The sequence below is a fragment of the Amblyraja radiata genome, chromosome 3, assembly GCF_010909765.2.
Source record: "Amblyraja radiata isolate CabotCenter1 chromosome 3, sAmbRad1.1.pri, whole genome shotgun sequence".
Lineage (NCBI taxonomy): Eukaryota > Metazoa > Chordata > Chondrichthyes > Rajiformes > Rajidae > Amblyraja > Amblyraja radiata.
This window is the reverse complement of record NC_045958.1, coordinates 4,088,248-4,106,847: the sequence shown is the minus strand read 5'-3', so window position 1 is coordinate 4,106,847 and position 18,600 is coordinate 4,088,248.

Below are 18,600 nucleotides of genomic sequence, written 5' to 3'. Positions count from 1 at the left end.
GCCAATTAACTTACAGTCCTAGGAGTGTGGGGAAAAACTGAAGATCTCGGAGAAAAACCAACCAGGTTACGGGGAGAACATACAAACTCTGTACAGCCAGTCATCCGTAGTCAGGAGCAAGCCCGGGTCTCCGGCGCTGTTAGGCAGTTGTACTACCACTACGCCATCATGCCACCTTGAAGTTAATACCAAAATCTAGCGACCATAGAATTAATGAACTCCAGGTAAACACGGCATAGGAGGCAACCATTTGAACTATCCGCTATACTACTTCTACGCCAGTCAGACTTCCCCAGCCCTTACACCTGATTTTGCAACATTTGTGCACATTAGATCTGCATTCTGAGCTTAGGATAATGAAAGGATCACTGGGCTTGACAGAAGGTGCTGGTTGAACTCAGCGGGTCAGGTAGCAGCTCTGGAGGACGTGGATTGGTGATGATTCGGGGAAGGGTCCCGACCCAAAAGGTCACCTATCCATGTTCACCAGAGATGTTGCCTGACCTGCTGAGCTGTCCAGCATTCTGTGTCCTTTTATGTAAATCAGCATCTGCAGTCCCTTGTTTCTACAGTGCTTGACAGACTGGAAACAAAAATGTATCCCTTGGCGGAGGAATCCAGAACCAGGGATCACAATTTCAAAATAAATGGCAGGCCATATTGGACTGAAATGAGGAGAAAAAAATGTCATGCATAGGGTGGTGAGTTCACTGCTTCCGTGGGCTGAGGAACCTCGGCTATTGAGTTAACATACAACAGACTGATGGATTCCAGGATATTGGGAGAATCAGGGGAGATGATGAGATTGCAGGATATATTCAGAGGTAGAAGATCAGTCACGAACTTAATGAAGAGTAGATTGAGTATGAAAAGGCACATTTCCCACCTTATTGTTGAGATAATAAAAACAGAAGAGGTGGGAAATGTGGCTTTTCATACTCAATGGGATAGGCATGTTTCAATTGATTTTGAAAACATTGGCTAGAATAATTTCTTATTATCCTTAATTTTATGGCTAATACAGAAGGCAGCAGGAATCAATTATGTTTGTATGTCAGGCAGATGGTGTAGTTCTAGCACTAGCCTTTCACTGTTATTTCAACTGTTGCAACATACCATTTTCCAGACTGATTGATTTTAGCTTAATTAATTGTCATAATAGGATATCACCTTGCAACTTATGCTTCAGACTGATAACCACTTCAATATTTTAATCTTCTTCATTAGTCCCACTTGAAAAACAACTGGACCCTAATATTTTGTCTCAATTGAGTCTAAAGTAAATATTTCATGCCCACGATGGTCACCATCGGCAAGACCAGTAATTATTAGTCACACGTCCTTGCCTTTGAGAAGATCACAGGGATCCACTTGGATTCTGCAAGTATGGCCACAGTGCTGTTAAGTAACTTAAAGTAACTTAAAGCCAAGATGAAGAAGCAATGGTATATTTCTAAGATAGGAATTAATATGATTAGATGTGATGGACCCGTGCACTGCTCCTCTTGTTCTTGTAGGTGTCAAAGAATATAGATTCAAAAAGATGCTGTCTTTGCATTGGCATTTAGTCACAGTCATACAGCATGGAAACAGGCCCCTTTGGCCCAATTTGTCCACACGAACAAAATGCCCCATCTACGCTAGTCCCACCTGCCTACATTTGGCCCATATCTGTCTATAACTGTCTATACTATTTTGTAGGGGGCGCTGCTCTGGCAGCAGCCATGTCAGCAGCGCGTCAGTTTTTTCAACTTTTTTTTATTTTTTAGTATGTTTTAAAGTATGTGTTTAATGTTCCTTTGTGTGTTTTGTGTGGGGGGTGGTGTGGGGGGGGGGGGGGGGGTGAGGGGGGAAACCGCTTCGGTCGCCTCCTCCACGGCGAGGCGACTTTTTCCAGGTCGCCTCCCCCGTGGCCTAACAACAAGGATCGGCGCGGCCTTTCCCGGAGACGCGCCCGGGACTTCAGCGGCGGGCGCAGCGTGGACTCTCGGCGTGGAGCGGGTGAGCCCTCGCTGGGGCTCGCTGGAGGGGAGCGCTCCGTTTCGCTGGCCCCCGGCAGCCTGAAGTCGCGGCCTGAAGCCGCGGTCTGCAGAGCTCCAGCTGGTGCGGCGTCTACAGCCCGGGATCCCTCGTGGGGGACCCGGGGGGAGAAGAAGCCACCACTGCCGGCCCGCGGCCAACTTCTACCGCGGGGCCGGCATGGACTTACCATCACCCCTGGAGGGGAGCTTCGACCGCCAGCCCTGCAGTCTACGGTGCTTCTGGCTGCGGCGGGGACTTTAAATCTCGACCGCCGGCCTGCGGCCTACACCAACTTAAAGCCGCGGTCTCCGGTGAGGAAGAGCCGATCCTGGACTGACTCTGGACTCTGGTCCTGACCACGGGGGAGAAATTGAGGAGGACTGGCCAAATTTTGTGCCTTCCACCACAGTGGTGAATGCTGTGGTGGGTGTTTGTGTTACATTTTTATTGTGGTTGTGTGTTCTTTATTATTGTATCGCTGCTGACAACCCAAATTCCACCGACCCTGGTTGTGGTAATAAATTCTATCTAAATTCTATCTAAATTCTAATTCTATCTAATACCGGAGAATCATACTGCCTGAAAACGAGACCCTTTGGCCCAACTGTTTCAAGTGTTCTGAAGAAGGGTTCCAACCTGAAATGTCGTGCATCCTTTTTCTCCAGAGATGCTGCTTGATCCACTGAGTTACTCCATCACTTTTTGTTTATCTTCGGTATAAACCAGCATCTGCAGTTCCTACTTCTAGTCGCCTATACACATGAAAGCACCACAGCCCACTCCGGCAGTGGATTCCAGATTACAAACATTACCTATGTGATGAAGCTCTTCCACAGGTCCCCTCAAAACTCTTACCCCTAATGCCATCTATTGTGCCAGTGGAGGAAGATGTAATGTGTGGGCCAGTGACTGGTGTACTAGTCAAAGGTAAGCGGAGAGGCCATTGAGGTATTAATGTAAAATAGGATATTACAAAGTGGAAGTTTCTTCAAATGCTTTCATTTTTGAAAGTGGCATTTCCAATTAGAAACAACATTAGAAGAAATATATAGGTAAAATATAACAAAACACAGTGACATAGGCCTTATAGCGATACTATACGATATGATACAATATAACTTTATCCTAGGAGGGAAATTGATCTGCCAGCCATAAAAACACAAAATACATGAAACATTAAATTAAAATGACAAGAGGAAAGGTTTGGGGATGTACAAAGATTGGGAAGAGGAGAGGGGTTGGAAGGCGAGTCAATCTCAGTCTACCCCATGACAGAAGGGGGAGAAGTTGTACTGTTTGATAGCCACAGGGAAGAAGGATCTGCTGTGGCGTTCTCTACTGCATCTTGGTGGAACCAGTCTGTTGCTGAAGGCACTCCTCAGGATGACCAGTGTGTCACGGAGGGGGTGAGCTGTGTTTCCAAGGATGCTCCGCAGTTTGAGGAGCATCCTCCCCTCCAAGGCCACCTCCCATGAATCCCATGAAGCCTTCCTGATGAGTTTGTTAATCCTGTTGGCGTTCGCTGCCTTCGCCCTACTGCCCCAGCACATGCCAGCGAAGAAGATGGCGCTGGCTAGCACCAATTGGTCGAACATCTGCAGCATCTTACTGAAGATGTTGAAGGAGCGGAGCCTTCTCAAAACGTACAGCCGGCTCTGTCCCTTCTTGTACAGGCCCCCAGCGTTCCTGGACCAGTCCAGTTTACTGTCCAGGTACACTCCAAGGTATCTGTACTCCCTGGTAAACTGCACATCCACACCATTGATGGAAACAGGGGACAGGGTTTGTTCCTCTCCTCCTAAAGCTCACCATTAACAGTCTGGCAAATAACCACTGATACAATGGAAAACGTATTTTGATATTGGATGCTGGTGAACTTAAAAAATAATTTGTCTCGAGAATTGCAATAATGTTAAGCATATCAGCATTATACAAAACTGCACACGATATCCAGGCAATAAAGTCTGCATAGCAAATTAATGTTGCAGTTGGGATATTCCGTTTTGAAGATAGCAATAATCCCAGTGACAATTTCTTAAAATCTAGTTCTAATTATGGAAATGCAACACTTTTTTATTTTGTTATAGCAATCTATTTGGACTTCACCAGAGACATGGATTTGTTCCTAACCTGGAAAAGGATATGAAAGAGGTAAAATACATCCACAATGGTGATATTACAGATTGATGTACAGATTTCTGATGATCAAATATACTGCAGACAATGGAAGTCGAGTGTGTTGTTCAGCCACATCTTTATTGCGCTAATGGTGCAAATGAATAAGGAAATATTGCTATCCTTAACCACCAAGCACAACAGCATTAGCAGAACTGAACTTAAAAATCTGTCCATTATAACTCAATGCAATGACCTTATCTACTTTGCCTCAATAGAAAGAAAATGTCCTTGGAGTTATTTTGGAATTTGCTCACAATCCTACCACCTTAAACATAATGGAAATCTGGAATTATTCTCCACATTTGCTGAATAGCAAACCCACGATAAAGGTGAAATAGTCTACTCCAATTATATTGTACCCATGTACCTCAAGGTACTATAATTTAAAAAAAACATGCATAAACTATAGATAGTAAAGATTCCTTCAACAATGGACTTTTGTGCACCCCATAGCTTTCTAACTCTTATTATCCCCTGTTGACTCAAATATTTAATGGGAATAAGTCTTAAATGCAAAAGAGGCGCCAACTTCCTGAAAATATTGAACTTAAAGCAGATGGATTGCAATATGCATGTCCTTCAGTGTGACTGATCCAGAAAAAAATAGATTACAAGGATTGGTGGAATATCAGAAAATAATATCAAAAGATATTCTGATTATTACATGAATGATTCATTTTGACTATGCTGCCATTAAACTGTAAAGTTGGCATTGTACTAGTTTTGACCACAAAACCATTTCAACCACATTATTTACAAGAGAATCAATTTAGTTTCCCTGTGGCCTGAACACAAAGTTTTATTAGAAATCCTGATTTTATAAGAAACCTGCTTACAAGCCATAGCAGACAATCAGACATCGTATGGACCATCTGAGTTGATTATAAATCCCTGAGGTCCATAAGAATCAATCAACATCCTTCTTCCAATTACAGCAATGTTTTGTTTAGGTAGTATCTTTAGTTTTAGTTTGGAGATACAGCACGGAAACAGGCCATTCGGCCCAACGAGTACGTGCCGACCAATGATGCCCGCACACTAACACCATCCTACACAAACTAGGAACAATTTACATTTATACCAAGGCAACTAACCTACAAACCTGTACATCTTTGGAGTGTGGGAGGAAACCGAAGATCTGGGAGAAACCCCACGCAGGTCACGGGGAGAACGTACAAACTCCGTACAGACATAGAAACATAGAAACATAGAAATTAGGTGCAGGAGTAGGCCATTCGGCCCTTCGAGCCTGCACCGCCATTCAATATGATCATGGCTGATCATCCAACTCAGTATCCTAACTCATGCACCCGTAGTCAGGATCAAACCTAGGTCTCTGCCGCTGGAAGGCAGCAACTCTACCGTTGCGCTACAGTGCCACCCTTGTTGCGCCATCTTTCCTCTCTGATTTTGCTCATATCCAATGTGTGACCAATTTTCTGCTTTAACTTGTTTTTTCTTCAGCTCTTCTTTACCTTTTGGTTGACTGCTTGGGATTGGATATGTGGGCAATCTGCTGCATGCAAGTTTTCCCTTATCAGCAGAGCCATTGTGCACATCACAAGCCAACCTGTCCTAATTCATCACATATTGTAAAATAGCCTCGTGGTCTAAGCATTAAACTTTTTACCAACAAATGTGTTCAATTATAATTTGTGCTGAGTTAGTTTTAACTTTTAAGGGACACAAATCTCTGCATCCATTCATATGTGCAAATCTTTTTTTTATCCTCCTGGTAGATTTCCGTGCTCCTGATTCTTCTTTCAAACAAAACATTTTCCAAGTGTTTTTGTCAATCATTGTTCCTGTGGGGTAAGTATTTTCTGGATTCCTGGTATTTCACCATACAGCAGGTGGGCTACAGACTCTAACGTCTCAAGAATACTCAGTCTAAAGAAGGGTCTCGAACTGAAACGTCACCCATTCCTTCTCTCCAGAGATGCTGCCTGTCCCGCTGAATTACTCCAGCATTTTGTGTCTATCCTAATGCTCTGCTTTGTCCAAACACAAAGATTAGATTACCACTTATATTTCAATAGAATGCACACAGGCTCCAAAACAGCTTAATTTAACTTTACTCGTGTCTACTTTGCTGCTTTAGATAAAAACAGGCAGGCTAGTCGTAACAATTCTGGAGGAGAAGTGAGAGGAAAATTATCATTTTAACATTACGCCAAAATTAGAAATTGATGGAAGTGTTTCTGCTTTATTTACAAAGCAACTGATTCAACATTGCAAGAAATCTTCCCAACTGCCTATTCATTAAGATGTTCTGCACTTGCGATTTTTTCTCTCTTTTCCGCTAATTGCTTCTGGGAGCAAAATGTTAACATGGTTTCACTATTTATAGTTTTTTTTTGCTTGATAAGAGTTTATCAAGTACCAATTAACAAGAAAATAAGCAGTTTCATTCATGGGTGCCTTCAAATATACATGACATTGATGATATCAATGTAAGAGGTGGCATTAATGCAGAGGGGAGAACTGGCTGTGATCCAGTATAAAGTAGGAGATGTTGGAAAAAAACAACTCAACAGTTTCAGCTTATGCAACTACACCTTTACATGCATACACCAGCAGATTTCATTTACCTAGACATATTAAAGGAGTTGGGGAAAAAAAGCCCAGTTTTTCCCCATTGCAAGTAGGAGCATGCCTGTTTTCTCACATGAGAGATGAATTTTATGACATTTGGGCTGTTTCTAAGTAAATTGCAACTACAGATAATGCTGTGCATCATCAATCAGAGGGGGCTTCGGCAGTTTTTGCCTGCATATGGCATCTTTCCCTTCTTACTTTAATAATACTGCTTGTGCAACCTGTCCTAATTCAGCTCTGCTTGCTTTGAGGATACCCACCTATTCCTCAAAGACAAATGCAACCGAGAAGCAAATGATAAATTGTCAGTCCGCTCCTCGTTTCAGGACTTATACACAAATATCTCTGCAGAGATAGAATCCATCAGACAATTATTGATCTTTGTGTCATACAAAATGTTGCAGGGGAGATTGCCTCAGATCCTCAGATCCACCTTCCACCTGGACCTGTCGTGACTGTGTTTCCAAGTAGACTCTAAAGCTCGATCAGTACCATAATATTTCAATGGTGGTACATCAATGACGTTCAGGTTTATTGTTATCATTATCATGGGTCCCGCAGTACAGTGAAAAAGCTTTGTTTTGCATGATATCCAATTAGATCAGAGAATATTATAGAAACATAGAAACATAGAAATTAGGTGCAGGAGTAGGTCATTCGGCCCTTCGAGCCAATATGATCATGGCTGATCATCCACCTCAGTATCCCGTACCTGCCTTCTCTCCATACCCTCTGATCCCCTTAGCCACAAGGGCCACATCTAACTCCCTCTTAAATATAGCCAATGAACTGGCCTCAACTACCCTCTGTGGCAGAGAGTTCCAGAGATTCAATACTCTCTGTGTGAAAAAAGTTTTTCTCATCTCGGTTTTAAAGGATTTCCCCCTTATCGTTAAGCTGTGACCCCTTGTCCTGGACTTCCCCAACATCGGGAACAATCTTCCTGCATCTAGCCTGTCCAACCCCTTAAGAATTTTGTGAGTTTCTATAAGATCCCCTCTCAATCTCCTAAATTCTAGAGAGTATAAACCAAGTCGATCCAGTCTTTCTTCATAAGACAGTCCTGACATCCCAGGAATCAGTCTGGTGAACCTTCTCTGCACTCCCTCTATGGCAATTTATAATTTCAATTATAAAAGATCCAGCAAAAGGGAGGATACAGAATGGCAAATAAGGCCTTGTCACCCATCAGTCCCATAGTCAGAATCCAATGTCCTCACCAGAATGGAGGTGAATCAAACAGTAACCTACCTTATGGATTCAGAAGCCTGGTAACAGAGAGGAAGGAGCTGTTCTTGATCAATTTCCAGCTTCTGTTCCTTCTGCCTGATGGGACCAAGGAGAAGGAGGAATGACTGGGGTGAAACAAGTCTTTGGTTTTATCGGCTGCATTTCCAAGTGTAGATGGAGTCAATGGTGAGGAGTCTGGGCTGTGTGATAGACTGAGATACCTCGACACTCTGCAATTTCTTGCCGTCTTCCCAAACCAAGCTACAATCCAACAGTATGCTTTTAATGGTGCTTCTATAGAAGCCTGTAAGAGTATTTGAAGATATGCCGAATTTCCTCCGTTTCCCAAGGAAGTCAAGGCTTTGGTGTGCCTTCTTGAATGTTGCATCAATATAGTTGGTCCACGACACATCGCCAGTCATATTAACACCAAGGAACTTGAAGCTCTCAACCAATTCCACTTCATCACCATTGATGCTGATCAGGGCAATGTACTCAACCAAACTTCATAAACACTTGTTTAGAAACATAGAAACATAGAAATTAGGTGCAGGAGTAGGCCATTCGGCCCTTCGAGCCTGCACCGCCATTCAATATGATCATGGCTGATCATCCAACTCAGTATCCCGTACCTGCCTTCTCTCCATACCCTCTGATCCCCTTAGCCACAAGGGCCACATCTAACTCCCTCTTAAATATAGCCAATGAACTGGCCTCGACTACCCTCTGTGGCAGGGAGTTCCAGAGATTCACCACTCTCTGTGTGAAAAAAGTTCTTCTCATCTCGGTTTTAAAGGATTTCCCCTTTATCCTTAAGCTGTGACCCCTTGTCCTGGACTTCCCCAACATCGGGAGCAATCTTCCTGCATCTAGCCTGTCCAACCCCTTAAGAATTTTGTAAGTTTAAAACGATATTGGGATGAGGATAGGTGATTGTGAGTGGGATATTTGTTACACTGATTGTATTGGGAAGGGTGATTATAGAGTGATGGGTTGTATATATGACTAAGATACTGTATAGTATATGAGGGTTTTTCTTTTCTTTTTCTTTTTTTCTTTTTGTATGGCTTTGTAAATATTTGATTAGTGTTCAAATGTAAATAATTTGGTGTACATATAGTGGCTGGTGTACATATGGTGTACATATAGCTGCTAAATTTGTATAAGATAATTACAAGCAGTTGAATAAGGGGTGGGAATTAATAAGCTTTGGCTTCTTCCTGCTCCTTTTCGGACACATATGATTTCATTTATTTATAGATATTTTTTATGACACTTTATAAATATTTTTGTTTTGTTTTGTTGTATGCTGTTTCACACTTGCTTTTTATTCTTTTATTCTGTTCGAAATAAATAATAAAAAAATATTAAAAAATAAAATAAGTCATGATCTAGCACCATCATCTTGCTGACATTGAGGGAGAGATTGGTGTCCTGACACCAGTTTACTAAATTCACTATTTCCTTCCTGAACTTTGCCTTGAAATTGTTCATAACTCAGCCCATCTGCAAACATGTTCATAAGTTCATAGGTTATAGGAGCAGAATTTGGCCATTCAGCCAATCAAGTCTACTCCACCATTCAATGACCCGAGGTCATAGCCCCAGAATAAAAGGACATACCTTTACAATACAATACAATACAATACAATACAATACCTTTTATTTATCATTTGAACCTCACATGAGGTTCAAACGAAATTTGGTTTCTGCAGCCATACAAAAAAAGAACCAAGACACACACCAACACAATTCAATTCACATAAACATCCATCACAGTGAGTCTCCTCCTCACTGTGCCCCGCAAAGCGGTCTCCCACCGGGGACCTGCGAGCTCCCGGTGTCACCATCCACCGGAGTCGGGTCGCAGCAGCTCGCCGCCGCAGCTCTCCACGCTCCGAAGCTGGGCAGCTCCACGGAGGTAGGTCCACAGCTCCACAGCTCCACAGCTCCACAGCTCCACAGCTCCACAGCTCCACAGCTCCACAGCGGTAGGTCCGCAGCTCCACAGCTCCACAGGCTCCGTGACTTCAGCCCCCAGGTCGCTCCGGTCCGAGGCCGCTCCACGGCGCTAGGCCCCAACGGCAACGGAGACCCGACAGGGAAAAGGTCGGGTCTCCATGCAGGGAAGAGATTTAAAAGTTTCCCCCACCCAAATAACAGATGAGATGAGGAGATGTTTCTTTAGTCCGAGGGTGGTGAATCTGTGGAATTCATGGCCACAGAGGCTGCGGAGGCCGTCAATGGATATTTTCAAAGCGGATTCTTGATTAGTACGGGTGTAAGGGGTTATAGGGAGAAGGCAGGAGAATGGGGTTGAGAGAGAAAGATCGATCAGCCATGATTGAATGGCGGAGCAGATTTGATGGGCCGAATTGCCTAATTCTGAGCCTGGAATTTATGAACTTATGAATACGATGGGCTAAATGGTTTCCTTCAAAGTTGTGAATTGATATGATTCTAACGAGACTGCAGATGTTGGAAACTGCTGGAGGAACTAACCAGGTTAAGCTGCATTTATGGAGACTAAGGGATGACCAACATTTCGGTTCAAGACCCTGCATCAAACTGTAGTATATTAGTTGGCATTTAACTATGGAAAATTGTTGAACTGTACAATTACTACCTGACCTGCAGTGTATTTCTGTATTTTTACATCTAATTATTTTAAGGGTATTAACTATTTAAATTTGCTCCAATTTCAGTCCACCATAGACGTTGCGTGCAATTCTGGTTCATAGCTCCTTCAATTTAAATGTGTTTTTAAAAATAAAATACATTTTATGTGGCAGCCTTTCCCCATCAGCATATTTTCATTGGTAGATTAGTCAAATCGTGCTCATTGACTCCTCCTGGTTAAGACTGCTCAGCTGTGAAAAGCACTGCTGACCTTAATGACAGTGTGATAGTTTTGAAATGAAGTGTTTGTCAAAAAGTATTTTCATGTCGCATTAATAATTTATGTGGGAGTTCAGCAAGCATTTATTAAACCTCAGTAAACAAGTCTCCTTGGTTGTGAAAAGAATAATACTCATGGAATTAATGGGATGAAAACAGTCACATTATAAACAAGAATATGATGTACAAGCACCGCTGTTTGGTGTAAAGCCCCTGTCCCACGATGCATGTTTACCCAAGGGCTCTCCCGAGTTAAAACTCGTGGTACTTCATCACGAGTATTTTTTTACTCTTGGACATTTTTCACAGTGTTGAAAAAACTTCCCGGGTTTCCGCGTTTCCCCGAGTACCTGCCGTCGGCATTACGAGCCGCTACGAGATATCCACGAGCTCCGACGTAGCTGCTACGTACATTCTAAGTACTTACCATGAGTTTGATTTTTTTTTAAACTCGGGAGAGCTCTTGGGTAAACTCCCATCGTGGGACAGGGCCTTAAGGATAAGGATCGGGTGTATAAGGGAAAGGATAAAAAGGCTTTTATTCTTGGTCTCTGTCTGTTCAAAAATGAGATGGGAATTGACTAAGTGATATAGCTCAGTATTTCTTTACTTGTGACTAAGAGCAGGACATGTAAAATGAATAATGGAAATACAGATACATTTTTTTCATTTTAGAAATCACTAAAAAATTATGTAGAAGAAAAAAAAATATATATAGACAATATTATGAAGCATTTATTAATGTTGCCATTCATGGTTACCTTGATGATTAACATGTTAATGTTTGTACCAATGTGCAACGTTTCATTTGTGGATAATCACATTGTGTAGGCACAGAAGGACACAAAGTGCTGGAGTAAATCAGCCAGTCAGGCAGCATCTCTGGAGAAAATGGATAGGTGACATTATAAGAGAAAGAAGAGGGGTTTTGACCAGAAACGTCACCTACCACAATTATTGTGATATCCCCGATCCATGTTCTCCAGAGATGCTGCCTGGCCGGCTGAGTTACTCCAGTACTTTGTGGCCTTTTGTGTATTAGCTAGCATCTGCAGTTCCTTGTTTCTCTATTGTGTAGGCTTACCTGTCTGAAAAACTATTGGAGTTTCTCAGCTCAAGCTTCTACAATAGGAGTAAAGCCCCTGTCCTACTTGCATTCTTGGCTCACAAATTACGAGACCTCGTGGTCGCTTGAGGCGTACGGGCATTGTATGGATGCGCGGGGCCGGTCCCAGTTAGAAGCGCGGAGAGGTATGGAGTTGTGCTGGGCCGGTCCCGACATCGCGCGGGGCTCAGAAATTCTTGCAGTGAACAAAATCTTCGCACGCCAACCGCCTGTCGCGGAACTGACGACCAAAGTGGGACAGGCCCAAGACCCTGGCGCGACGCAACGTCTCACCTCCAACAGCAGCAGAGGCAGGCAAACGATCGCCGAACTCGGCCTGGGGCTCACGGCCGTTGCGGTCCGGATCCGCCCCCACTTCTACTCTCAGAGCGGGGCCAAGAAAATTGAAGTAGACACAAAATACAGGAGTAACTCAGCGGGACCAGCAGCATCTCTGGAGAGAAGCAACGGGTGACGTTTCGGGTCAAGACCCTTCTGTCAGACTGAAGAAGAGTCTCGACACGAAACGTCACCCATTCCTTCTCTCCGGAGATGTTGCCGGTCCCGCTGAGTTACTCCTGCATTTTGTGTCTATCTTCAAATTACGTCACGCGCTCCAGACGACCTTCGCTCGACTGTCTCGGCTCAATGCGACTACGAGGTCGCGTAATTTGCATGCCAAGGACACGTAAGTGGGACAGGCTCTTAAAGTTTTTTAATGCCGCAGCACACACTCTAAATAATTGTGATATCTGCCTGTGATGTGCACAGCTAACCTGCACCTTGATGTAATGCATAGAAATCGTGTGGTTATTCGCCAAGTTGACTATCTATGCCCATGTTATCTGCGTCTTTCCCAATGTAGTGGCGCTGGTCGATCAAGTCAGGTCAAGCAGTCTCGGTATTTCTTTCTTGCTAATAACGCTTTCTCACGGGGCGACTTGACGCAAGAGTTAACCAGAGTTGAACATCGTGGGAACCTCTTGCGATAACCATACGGCATTCGTGGACCACCGTGGACCACCGTGGCGCTAATGGCAGGTAATCGTGTAACTTGGTGACTCGGGAGAAAATTCAAACAAGCTTGAATTTCTCCAAGAGTGACTTGTACACTTGTGGTTGAGTATTGCAACATTATATGCACGTAGTGGCCAGTGCGATATCCGTAATAACTCTTGCGGTTACCGTGGGAACTCCTGCGGAAGCTGGACAGAGGGGACAGAAGGTGAGTAAAAATTGTCTTCTGTGGGATTGAATTTAAAAAATAAAGATTTGCATCCGCATATGGACATCAACTTATTCATGAGTTATGTTAATGAGATTCAAGAAAATAACTATAATCTTTAAAAGGGACTTTACTGAAAGGTTACGCATTTTTATGGTCCGTGAGAAATGTTTCACATGTACTTCTTTGAGAGATACAGCTCGGAGTCCTCGCCGACTAGCGATCGATGCCTTTCCGAAGCAGGGTCCGGAACGCTACCAATCAATGTTGTACAGAGACCCGTGTAAGGAGTGAACTGCACATGCTGGTTTAAACCGAAGACAGACACAAAAAGCTAGAGTAACTCAGCGAGTCAAGCAGCATCTCTGGAGAAAAATAGGTGATGTTTCGGGACGAGACACATCTTCAGACTCAATTCCGATTAGGATGTCTGAAGAAGGGTTCCGATTCGAATCGCCACCTATTCTTTTTCTCCAGGGATGCTGCCTGACCCGCTGACTTACTCCAGCTTTTTATGTTTTTCTTCCCAGATCTGACTTACCTGCTGAGTTACACCAACATTTTGTGTCCTTCTGTGCGTATTAACCAGCATCTGCAGTTCCTTTAGACATTACCTAACTTCAGATTTTAGAGATATAGCACGGAAACAGGCCCTTCGGCCCACCGAGTCCGCGCCGACCACCTATTCTTATACACTCCAGGGACAATTTTACAATGTTACCGAAACCGATTAACTTACAAACCTGTAATCTCTGGAGTGTGAGAGGAAACCGGTGCACTCGGAGAAAACCCACGCGGTCACAGGGAGAACATACAAACTCCATACAGACTGCACCCATGGTCAGGATCGAACCCCAGTCTCTGGGGCTGTGAGGCAGCAACTCTACCACTGTGCCGCATGTAGTCAGATTTAATAAATTGCTGGTGTTGCTTCCAAAGACAGAGGCACTGATAATATTAGATCAGAATTGCATCTTTCCGCTAATAGAGTCAATTATTAGTCAATTAATAATAGAATCAATTATTGTTGGTGACATTTCACCTACGAATATCAGACTATTTTCGCAGAGGTAAGGGCCAATTAGGCATAGCAAAAGGTATGAACACTTTTAAACATTTTTTTCCGACTATTTTGTCAAATGCAAATACAGGGAAAATGATCAAAGTGTTCACATGGCTCACTCTGTTAGAAGCGTTCTGAGTTTAAATGTTCCGTGTATTCCTTCTTAAAGTATACATTTTTGTGTGGCCAGGGGTGCGATTGAGAACAGCTGGGAAAGGGCGGAGGGGGCGTCACGAATAACAGCGATTCCCTGGCCATATTATGGCCCATTCCCCAACCGTAACATTAATCAAGCTCGGTCTAACTCCGCCTTCACACCATCCCCCTGTGACATGGGTTAGTCATCGCTGGGCGGGCTGTGGGCCGAATGGCCTGCCAACGGGAGTCAGAGACTTGACACTGAGATCCATTGTGCAGGAAGGAACTGCGGATGCTGGTTTTTACCGAAGATAGACACAAACGTCACCTGTTAATTTTCTCCAGATATGTTGCCTGACCCATTGAGTTACTCCAACACTATGAACATTGAATTATTTAATTTTAGGTAACTTACACTCTCTCTCTCTCCCCCGCCCACCCCCTCCTGCAGTAAATGTCGGTTAACCAGTCCAAGGTTTGCAACGATGGTTCCCTCTTGGGATCACACTATCCCTAGCCAACAATTGGCCTATCAGGGAACCAAATATAGACATAAAGTGCTGGAGTGACTCAGTGGGTCAGGCAGCATCTCTGGAGGAAAGGGTTAGGCGACATTTCGGGTCGGGGCCCCTCTTCAAAATACCCTGCTGAGGTCATCTGTTGTTGGCCCTGATTTGTCCCGGTCTTTTCTTGCTTCCAGTTCCCTCCTACAATCATCCCGAAGAAGTGTCCCGACCAAAAATGGAATCTATTCCTTTTCTCCAGAGATGCTGCTTGGCCCGCTGAGTTACTCCAGCATTTTGTGTCTAACTTGCTGATTCAGACAGTTTTTGATTATCAAGGATTCTGCGCTGACTCTTTACTCTGAAACACACGTTGGAAATTTAAACTTGGGCGCAACTAACATCGTCTTATTACCGTGGGAACTCTTTAACTCAGCGGGCAGGCAGCAATTGATTGTTGCTCCCTTCAGTTTCCCAGGGGGTCGGGACGGGACTGGAGTTGGGAGGGAAAGGTGGAGGAGTCGAGGGAGAGGAGGGGGAGACAGATGGGGGTGTCTTCATTTACTGGCGGCGGGTGTCTGTCACTGAAACGGGCAGGTGAGATTTCACATCCACCTTGTGTGTGCCTCTCTCTCTCTCTCCCTCCCTCCCTCTTACACAGGATGAGAGACTCTGCCTCTGTGAGTGTACGTCTCTTTCTCCCCCTCTCCCACACACAGTAAGACCGAGGTACTGTGCTCAGTCCATCTGTGTCTCCCACATACACAGTAAAACTCTGCTTTGTGTGTGTATATACGTCTCCCCTCATTTCTCTCTCCCCCCCACCTCTCTCTTTCTCCCCCTCCCCCACACACAATAAGACCGATGTATTCTGCTTAGTATCTCTTCGCTCCCACACACACAGATAGACCAAGGTCATGTGCGCTCTTTCTCTACCGCCAGTCACCCCGAAGTACATCACAATGCCTCTGTGCCTCTCTCTCTGTCTCTCTCCCCCTCTCTCCTAAGTAATGTGGCATCTTCCTGCAGTAAAGTCACGGAAATAGTACAGGCATGTCTCCAAATGAGCCAATTCAACCAAGGGAGGATATTTATAGTGTGTGAAAAAAAAGTGACATCATTTGTGCCACGTGATGATTTAACTACACTTCACAATGTTCATTTAAGATTTAACGGGAAAGCTCGGGAGACGGACAAGTCACTCGCACAAATAACAGAAATGCCGAGTACCGTGGGAACTCTTTATCTACCCCCCGTTATATCGTGTGATATCGTGCTAGACCACGACCACTTCACTCTGGTTACATCTTGCGTCAAGTCGCCCCGTGAGAAAGCGCTTTAAAGCAGCCAGAGATACATTGTGTTCTGCCACACTTCTTGTCCATACAAATGAGGTGCAAGGATATGCCACTCGGCCCTTCAATCCTGCTGAATCATTTAGTAAAGTCATGGCCAAGAGGTGCAGACATCTCTGAACTTGGCACAGCAATAGGGTGAGAGGGGCAATGTGTAAAGGAGATGTGCAGGTCAACTTTTTTTACACAAAGGGTAAAAAAAGTTGACCTGCAACACATTGCCAGAGTGGATGGTGCAGGCAGACACAATATAGGCATTAAAGAAGCATCTGGAAAGCCACATGGAAATGGAGGGATATGAATTATGTGCAAGTTGAGTTGAAATACTGTAGAGTCATAGAGTGTTTCAGTGTGGAAACAGGCCCTTCGGCTCAACTTGCCCACACCGGCCAACAATGTCCCAGCTACGCTAGTCCCACTTGCCTGCACTTGGTCCATATCCCTCCAAACTTGTCCTATCCATGTACCTGTCTAACTGCATGTTAAATGAGGGGATAGTCCCAGCCTCAACTACCTCCTCTGGCCGCTTGTTCCATACTTTGTGTGGAAAAGTTACCCCTCGGATTCCCATCACATCTTTTCCCCTTCACCTTGAACCTATGTCCTCTGGTCCTCGATTCCCCTACTCTGAGCAAGAGACTGTGCATCTACCCGATCTATTCCTCTCATGGTTTTGTACTTCTCTATAATATACCCCCTCATCCTCCTGCGCTCCATGGAATAGACACCCAGCCTACTCAACCTCTCCCTATAGCTCACACCCTCTAGTCCCGGCAACATCCTCGTAAACCTGGCAACATCCTCAGATGATGGTCCTGGCATCATGATTGGGATAGACATTGTACTTGTGCTGTGCTGTGCTGTGCTATGTTCTATGACACATAAAATATCTTGATTTCACCATCTTAAACCATCTCAATGCATTTTATTTCTATGAAGTAAGGTTGATGAGAAGTTTTAGCTTTAATTGGTGGAAACACAGCACTTAAATAGGAATCGTCCTTCTTAATTGTTTTTTTCTGTGAGGTTTGTTGACAATACAATACAATTTATTGTCATTTGAGCCTCAGTGAGGCTCAAACGAAATTCTGTTTCCACAGCCATACAAACAAAGACAATTTCCTACAGACATACACACAATTTAATTCACACGAACATCCATCACAGTGGACCCACTGTGATGGAAGGCAAAGTATTTTCTCTCCCCTGTTCTCCATGTCTCTCCCGATGTCCAAGCCCCAGGCGGGCGATGATAAGTCCCACGGCCATTTTAGGCCGTGCCGGGCGATTTACGGCCCCGCTCCCGGTCTAAAAGTCTCAATGTTGGAGCCCCGGCGGGCGCTGGAATGTCCCACGGCCATGAAGCCGCGCCGGGCGATGTATGACCCCGCTCCAGGTCGTTCCAACCCCGCGACACGGGCTGGAGAGTCGCGTTGCGGGAGCTCCGGGAAGCGGTCTCTCTCTCCCCCCGGACACGCGAGCTCCCGATGTCCCGACAGTCCACCGGACCTGCGGCTGCGTTGCTGGAGCCTCCGAGCCCCAGGAGTCGAGTCGCAGCATCGAGTCACCACCGCTCCCCACGCTCCGAGGCCGGCCAGCCCCATGATGGTGAGTAGTCCGCAGCTCCGCAGTCTCCCGAGCCCCCGGGTCGTTCAGGTTGGAGGCCGCTCCACGGTGCTAGGCCCCAACGACAATGGAGACCCGACAGGGAAAAGGTCGGGTCTCCCGGACAGAGAAGAGATTTTAAACGGGGTCTCCCTCCCCCCCCCCCCCCCCCCCCCCCCCCCGCCCCCCACATATACACATTTAAAACTAGTATTAAAAAACACCAACACTACATTTAACTAGACAAAAAATAAAAAAAGACAGACAGGCTGTAGGGGCCACTGCAACGGGTGAGTCGCGCCGCCAACAATAGCAAGACCAGTGTTTATTATCCCTTCCTATTAACTCCAGAAAGTGATGATTAAGTACCTCTTGAACTGCTACGATTGTTCTGGTCACAGTTTAAGGATAAGGGGGAAATCATTTAGGACCGAGATGAGGAAACATTTTTCACACAGAGAATGGTGAATCTCTGGAACTCTCTGCCACAGAAGTTAGTTGAGGCCAGTTCGTTGGCTATATTTAAGAGGGAGTTAGATGTGGCGCTTGTGGCTAAAGGGATCAGAGGGTATGGAGAGAAGGCAGGTACAGGATAATGAGTTGGATGATCAGCCATGATCATATTGAATGGCGGTGCAGGCTCGAAGGGCCGAATGGCCTACTCCTGCATCTATTGTCTA